This window comes from Diuraphis noxia, unplaced genomic scaffold (assembly GCF_037042655.1).
Source record: "Diuraphis noxia isolate RWA-SAM2 unplaced genomic scaffold, SU_Dnox_SAM2 contig0003, whole genome shotgun sequence".
Lineage (NCBI taxonomy): Eukaryota > Metazoa > Arthropoda > Insecta > Hemiptera > Aphididae > Diuraphis > Diuraphis noxia.
The window spans coordinates 32,483,887-32,492,009 of record NW_028301713.1 but is presented as its reverse complement, the minus strand read 5'-3'; positions in this window follow the sequence as shown (position 1 = coordinate 32,492,009).

Sequence of the window (8,123 nt, the reverse complement as noted above, 5' to 3'; positions counted from 1 at the left end):
TTATTGCCTTATTGGGACTTAGGTTAATTCTTTTTATTATGTGAATATTACAGGTTTTGAAATATAACGATACTCAAAATAAGTTCGTTGGATAATCTTCAGCAACCATGGTGTAAAAAATGTATTCGCATAATCTTTGTGTCACAGTACTTAATAGTTAATATTAACCTCCCACCTTTCAAAAATTTTGCTCTGTATCGAATTTAAAATACTAAAAAAATATGCACCCAAAACCGTTAATATACTTTTCGAGAGAGTTAGTTTTCTAATAAGTAGAATTTTAATAAAGAGAAAATCTCCTGACATATTATAAACATATCATACAGGTAGGATAAATCCCCTTAAAAAAAAATTCCCGGACACGCCGCTGGTGCATATCACTATGTCACACACCACGCATTGTTTTGTAACGGACGGCCTTCGACGGTCGTCGCTTGATTGAAAATAATTACAATAATAATAATAACCGGGTCTGATGAACAATAAAAATCACACTGTGCAGCTCGCGAGGTTTGGCGGCGTGCTGCACCGGAGCGACTCTCGTTGCGACACGTGTTGCACCGTAGAACACTTACACGACAAAAACAATAACATAATTAATAATAAAAACAATAATAATATAGTAATAGTAATAATGATTGTTGTTGCGTTTTTTATTCATGTGTAGACCACGATGAGCTACAGTCTTCTATCCAAGTCGCGTGCGTAGGTTTTATAATAATCGATATACCTATTTTATGCACGACATTATATAATGATTATATTATTGTATATTAATATTATTAGATTATTTTTTTATAGTTATTGTATCGCACACCGAATCTCATTATTGCCACTGACCTCGATCGCCTGTTGTCGGATGCACTGCGTGTGCACTTTGTATCTATATGAGATACAAATCTATAATAATAATGTAATAAAATATAACATACGGGTATACAATATACACCCTGCACACGTGCACGGTGCATAATATTATTGCTATTTATATTATTTACCTTAGAATAATACTGAATATGTGTCGTTGTTGAAACCAAGGCCATCGTCACGTTGTACCGGACCTCGGTGTGATAGAATAAGATATCTCTTCTATTTAATTATGATTTAGGTCACTTGAAATTTTCTATTTAAATGCTAACAAATCCCTCTTAGAAAGTAAATATCTACGTAGGACGACTTATAATAACAATATGGTGCATTAACTTAAATTGATTGGTTATACAGATTATATAACATTATATAATTATATTAACGCAATTATAGTGATTACTTTTATGATTTGATTTTTAGATTCTGAACGAAGTGATGTATGTATTGATTTTACAATGATGTGTGTTTTTTTATATTGTGTCTGTGTACAGCATAACTAGTCGAAATAATGCTTCGATTTCAAACTTTGGGGGTGGTTTCCGATGTAAAATTGAAGATCCTTGGTGCATTATAGAGGTCAAAAGTAAACATTTTCCAACAGTTTTCAAAAAAATCGAGAATAACAAAAAAAAAAATGACAGAAAAACGGGAATTTTTACGCAAAACCCGTTTTCGACCAAATCGATATTTTTATATGGTTGTTATTCAAAAACTAATCACTGTAAATACTTGAAATTTTCACCAAATGTTAATGTTAGTGATATCTATATACAGTTTAATTTTCAAACATTTTCGATTTTTTTTGAGTTATTTATAGACCACTGAAATTTTCGATTTTATTGAGAATTTTTTTTTACATGCATTCAAATTTTAATTTTGACAACATACGTAAAAATCACGAAAATTCGTAAATTATTTTATTCTAGAAATTCATAAAAAATTTTCCTTTTATACCTAAGATTTGAAAATTTAATACAAGGCTCCTTACAAGTTTTTCAATCTTTATTACAAAAAAAATGTCCACCGGAAATTCAAATTAAATTTTTTTGAGCATTTGAATTTCAAATATTGACAAAAATTCGTCAAAACCATGAATATTTGCAAATTATTTTGTAGTTCAAAATTCATAATATTGTTTGTATTTATATCTAAGGTTATAAAATTGAACACCAAGTTTCCCATAAGTTTTGCTTCAAATAGCTATAGAGAAAATTTGAAGTGTCATTATAGGAAAAATGTTTTGAGCGTTTGAGTTTTAAATTTTTATGAAATCGCGTAATGATAACGATTTATCCTCAAACCTGCAGGTATTCGTATATCTATGATAATATAAGGTATTATGAATTATGATAACTACATGATAACTACACTAATTGATGAACTATGCCTTATGCAAAATGCGACTTAATTGAAAAATAAAATATTTATTTCAAAATAGAATATATGACAATATTTAAATATAATATATCCTAGACTGACAAATCATCTCCGTTCAGAATCGTTTTTCGTATACAATGATACCTATCATTGCATTCAAATTTAAACCCATCCATTACAGTAACCTACTGTACAGCAGAGCGACATCCACGACTTACCCGCTTTTTTTAGTTCTGGTCATATTTTTGATGTACTTAAACACATTAAGACGATTACCAATCTTAAAGATATTGGATTTACCATTAACGTAGGCTTTTAAAAATTCGTCGAATCTATATCCAATGTTTTGTGTTTACGTTAAAAATATTTCCGGAATTAAGAAATGGAAAATCAAAAAATTAATTATTGCATTTAATTGAGTTTTTATATTTACATAATATATTTCAAGCAAAACGGAAAACGATAGAGTGGTAGATGAATTAATACCCGGGCAAAAATGTGAAGTGGATTCATAATTTTACATTCTATTAGAAAATAATATATTGAAAAATATTAATTTTTGGCGAGTATTCCACTATATTCTTCTGCAGCGTAAAATGTAAAATCATCAGTCATCCTATATTATAAGTATTAGACTATGTAGGTAGTAGGTATCTATGCATAATATTATAATTTATTTACTGTACTCCTTTTAACTTTATTTTTCCGACCGATTGCATGCATGATATGATGCAGCTGCTCGCTACATATTATTTTGACAATATTATTATTCACACACAACAAATTTAACGACGTGACCCCATCACATTCATTTATCCCTATACGACGGTTTATAATAATGTTAACGCATTAAAATAATAATTATTGTTTATTGCAATAATTGTAATTATTGTCGTATTTATTAGCATTGTTATTGTTATTAAATCATTTCAGAAACTCAAACTGTATATCATATAATATTATGACCGACCGCCGCGAGCCGTAAAAACCAATTGGCCGGGGCGATAATAATCGTACACATTTGAATATTTTTACCGGGGTACAGACGAATGATATATGATGCATTTGATCACATATACCCATATAACCACCACCGCATCACAAAAATAAAGAGGTGATTATTTTTAATTTTTATTGATCATTAAAACCGAAAACAACATAAAAAGGGCTATTCAGATTCTTTTTTATTGCGCGGGCATTTGCGTAATATAATATATATACCTACCATTTAAAATATACAATTAAAATATAAATCCATCGAAACGCTGCGCCTGGCTTAAAATATATATTACTGTAATTATTTCGAGTGCTTGTATCCATCCTTAAACCGTCCTTAAATACGGTCCTTAGCATCATCCTCAAATACGATCGGAGGAGGACGGTTGAAATCATGACGTGACCCTTATATCTTAAGGTTTGGCACGTTTCATACGGACGAATAGTATGCGACATATTATTATGTATGTAATATATATAGGATAATGAAAATGAATATTTCGTGAACATTACCATGTGCAAAGGATTAACTGTAATAGTGTAATGGAATTATTATACGAATGAGCGACTCGTAAATTTATCGGTTTTATGCTGTACGCAGTATTATGACTTGCGTTTTATGTTTAACGGCCATAGCATCACAAACGCACATAATATTATACACATGATGCGTATACGTTGCAGGTAATGATCGTATTACTATATTTCCCCCCAAAAAGTAACGTTCAGAAGAAATTTTTTTTTGTTATGAAATTACACGCATTCTTCCATGATCAAAATTATGTATGTGGACTTGACGAGGCCCCATAATTAGGGTTTGGCCGATGAACAGAAATGATGACCGCACGAGCCCACTATAAATGACTGACATTATTGTGTGGGGGTGGCTGCTGAAACCGTCAGTTAAACATTTATACCGAAACTGGTTATTGTTTAACGTTAGGTATATATTATATGAAACTTTGATTACCTACTCTCCAAGTCATCGACGGGTACGATATTGATTTCTAATATACTGCATTAGTATATAGATATGACCTATATGGCTATATGAATATAGGTATATAATTATATATATATATATATATATATTTTAACTACGTTTTTTTCATTTTTCGAATTGAAAATATTTATGTTGTGTATACCGTGGGTTCGATATTTTATACTCTTTCAGAGCAATTATAATATATACAATCAAAACATATTATACAATACCTATACGAAAATAACAAAACACAAATATTGAAACATGTTTTTAACCATTTAAATATCGGTTTTAAACATACTTGAGTCACAATAATACTCATAAATCAAAAAACATATATATAACATAACAGACATCGCACTTCAGTATCAATATCGATAGAATATACGAAATAACAATCATTATTTCCAAAACTATCAACGTTTTTGAAAATATTTGAAATATTTGGGTATATAAAAATCAATTTTCGGACGAATATTATACTCGTAGTTAATTAGTTATAAATTATAACTTTAAATATTTAGGTATTTTTATTAACTTATAAACTAAACGTTGAATAATTTTTCTTCTTAGGAATGTAAAATTCAAAACATATACCTATTGTTATTCAAAAAAAAGTGAAAATGGACAAGAGCTGATTTCTTCATTTTATCACACGTGCAGCCTATTGTATTGATCTTTATTTAAGTTTCCAAATGCATTTTATTTATTGTTGTATGCAGATTGTAAATTGTCTTTGTTTTTTTTGTTTTTTAACGTAGGTATATAGCTGTGCTATAAGAACGTCCGAATATCTTATACGTCTTATTCATCATATGACGTTCTGAATTATAGTTTAATTCTTCCTTTTTAAGCCTGGCCCCCTGGGTCGTACCCATTTTTGCTTGTATCGTTTAATTCGATTCGGTATGTTGGTTTTTTCTGTGTTTTTGCCATTTGTAGTTGTGTTTATTTTGATATTGTTTTTTTATGGCTGCATACCTTTTCGTGTATTGTATTTAAGGGTGGAGTAGCCACTATAGCTACCATAAAGTAAACTGCACATTTACGGCTTCTACATTTCCTTTCATAAACCACTGTATCCCAGATATACCCCTATATATTAGGCACCTTATAGGTATTATACCACTCTCCACTCTGTTATATAGTAGATTACAAGTGGGTCACTGTAATGGATGTTGTTAATTTTGAATTCAATGATGTAATATCATTGTATAAGAAAAACGATTCTAAAGCCAAGACGGTAAGCCAATCAACCTATATTATATTATAATAATATTTTTAGATTACAATAAAATAACTATAAGATCGTTTATTTTATTTATTCTCCGTTTAAATATTTAATTTCATCCAAATTTAAACTTAAATTAACAAAAAAAAAAATCTTTGTTATATCTGTAGATATATATATATATATATCTTTTAGATTTTTTGGTGTCAGTATGAATTACTTATGAGATAAATCGTTTTAAATTTTAAATCTTTAGATAAAAAAACGAATTGTTTAAAATTAGTAACTAAAAAATAATTTGCACATTTACTAAGGTTTTGATGAATTTTGTTAAATTTTTTTTTATTAAAGCCGCAACAACTAAGGTTATTGGAATATTGTACAATGAATTGTATTTATGAATATTAAGTACAATGCAGATTATTTATAAAGGTATAACGTTAAAATATAGAGGTACAGCATTGGAAGCAAGAGAAAGATGAAGAGAAAAAATAAAAATAAAAATAAAAAACAAAAAAATAGTTAAATTTTTGTAAACTATAAATGTTGATAATATAAAAAAAAAAAATAATAAAAATACTACCCATGTATCTTTAATATTTTTCAATTATTATTAATATATTATATTAACTCATGAGGAATGTTGTATCAAATTTTCAAACATTTTGATTTAGTGAACATTTTCATATAACTATTACTAGGTATGTATATAATTCCCTACGATCGTTTAGACTATTTACATAATTTCTTGGCAAGTGACCTGCAGAGTATTTTGTTTAAGGGAGATGATTTGTTGTACTGAAGAAGAGGTTTAATTAGGACTATATTTATAATAATTTTGGAATGATCCAGTGTGATGAACCTCCCTCTATAATAACATTTTAAACTTTTAGAGCAATCTTCATACAAAATTACAAAATAACATTTTAATATACGATTATTGGTTACATCTTACGCGTATTATACGTTCATACATAAAACACTGAAAGAATTTTTAAATTTCTTGACATTTCGACATTCTCTTAAACCCCCTTCCCCAGGGCCGGATTGGGTAGTTTCGGTCATTCGAGTAATATTTTTCTATCAGCTCGTAATTTGGTATAGTACTATTTAATAGTAGCCACTAGTCCATGATATTGGACAAATTTTAATATTAGATAATAAATAATAATGACCTTATCACATTGGTTGACTGTATACTATTATAATATAGCTGTCATTAAAATCGTAACGTAGTATAGCGGCCAATTTCTCATACCAATCCAAAATGTAAGCTGCAGCCCTTCGAGATTTCCTCGAATACTTGACTGACCTGTCCAGATCTGCCCCTCCCCCCACCGATACGAAACTGTCCTATAGACAATATTCATATAATTAAAAAGATTCCGAACTACAATTTGAGACGTTATATAGGCATTCACTATAGGGAATATACGTATAGTATTGTTTCCTGGATTATTATCATCATTGCCATTTGCCGATAAGTGATGGTAACATAATATGTTATACATCATTTCGCATTGAAGATATACTGCGCCGGTACTTCAACAATGCATGTTTTACTGCTATTATATAAATCCCATCAGACCTTGGACGAAATCCAAAACGCTGCAGCAGAGTGATGGGCTTCAAAACCTCGGTTTCATATTATACATATAGAGACACGTTGGGATTCACGTTGCGGGTATAGCATAGTAATCTTCGAGAAATACCGCTCGCACAACAGTAGTTATATTTTGTATACACATATTATATAGGTAGGTGCCAGCACTAATGATCCAAGACATTTATTGCGGTACCTAAGGCCGTTCGTGTTCAGAGTAATTTGATCTACAGCTACCGCACGGCAGCTATTATATTATTATTATATTATTCTGTATTATACAACCACGGTATAGGTGTTCGTTTGAAGTGCGCGCGAGAACATCAATTCTCCGTGGTTCACGTAGTTTGGAAGAGCCCTGCTGCAGATGACGCCATTGTGGTATATATAGGTCGTGTGACCTATAAATCTGACGTGATGAGACTCGCGGTGGTGGTTGGCGGCGCGTTTAAGGTTTTATAATAATATGATATTATTCTAAGGCTCCGGGCTCGCGACGATCAATTTATTATATGATATACACAAATATAATATTCTCATTATATACTGCAAGTCTGCAACGTATTTTCACTGCACGGTTTTAACCAAAATATGGGTCGTGGTATACTGCAGATGCTCCTACAGCTGCAATCAACTACAATATGCACCATACAGATTAAAGATTTCGAGACGGCACTATAACATCATATGTGAGAAAGTACACACTGAATTGACCTTTTCACGAAAAGTCGACTATTTCTATCAATATAACGAATAATTTTGTTTACACTTTATAAACCAGGGATGGGCAACTGGCGGCCCGCGGGCCGCATGCGGCCCGCGTACCTTTTTTATCTGGCCCGCGCTACATTTTCAAATTACTTCATATAATTTTAGCGCTTATCTGTATTTTAATTTATTACATTTTTTGATGAAATGTAGATATAAATTCTTATCTAGTTTTAAACCGAAACTAAATTATTAAATGTCTAAATATATATTTATAATGGCATAGCTAACATACTATTTATTTCATTTTATCGGTTTTTGAAAAGCAAGATCCTTCACTTCAATTAGAATTA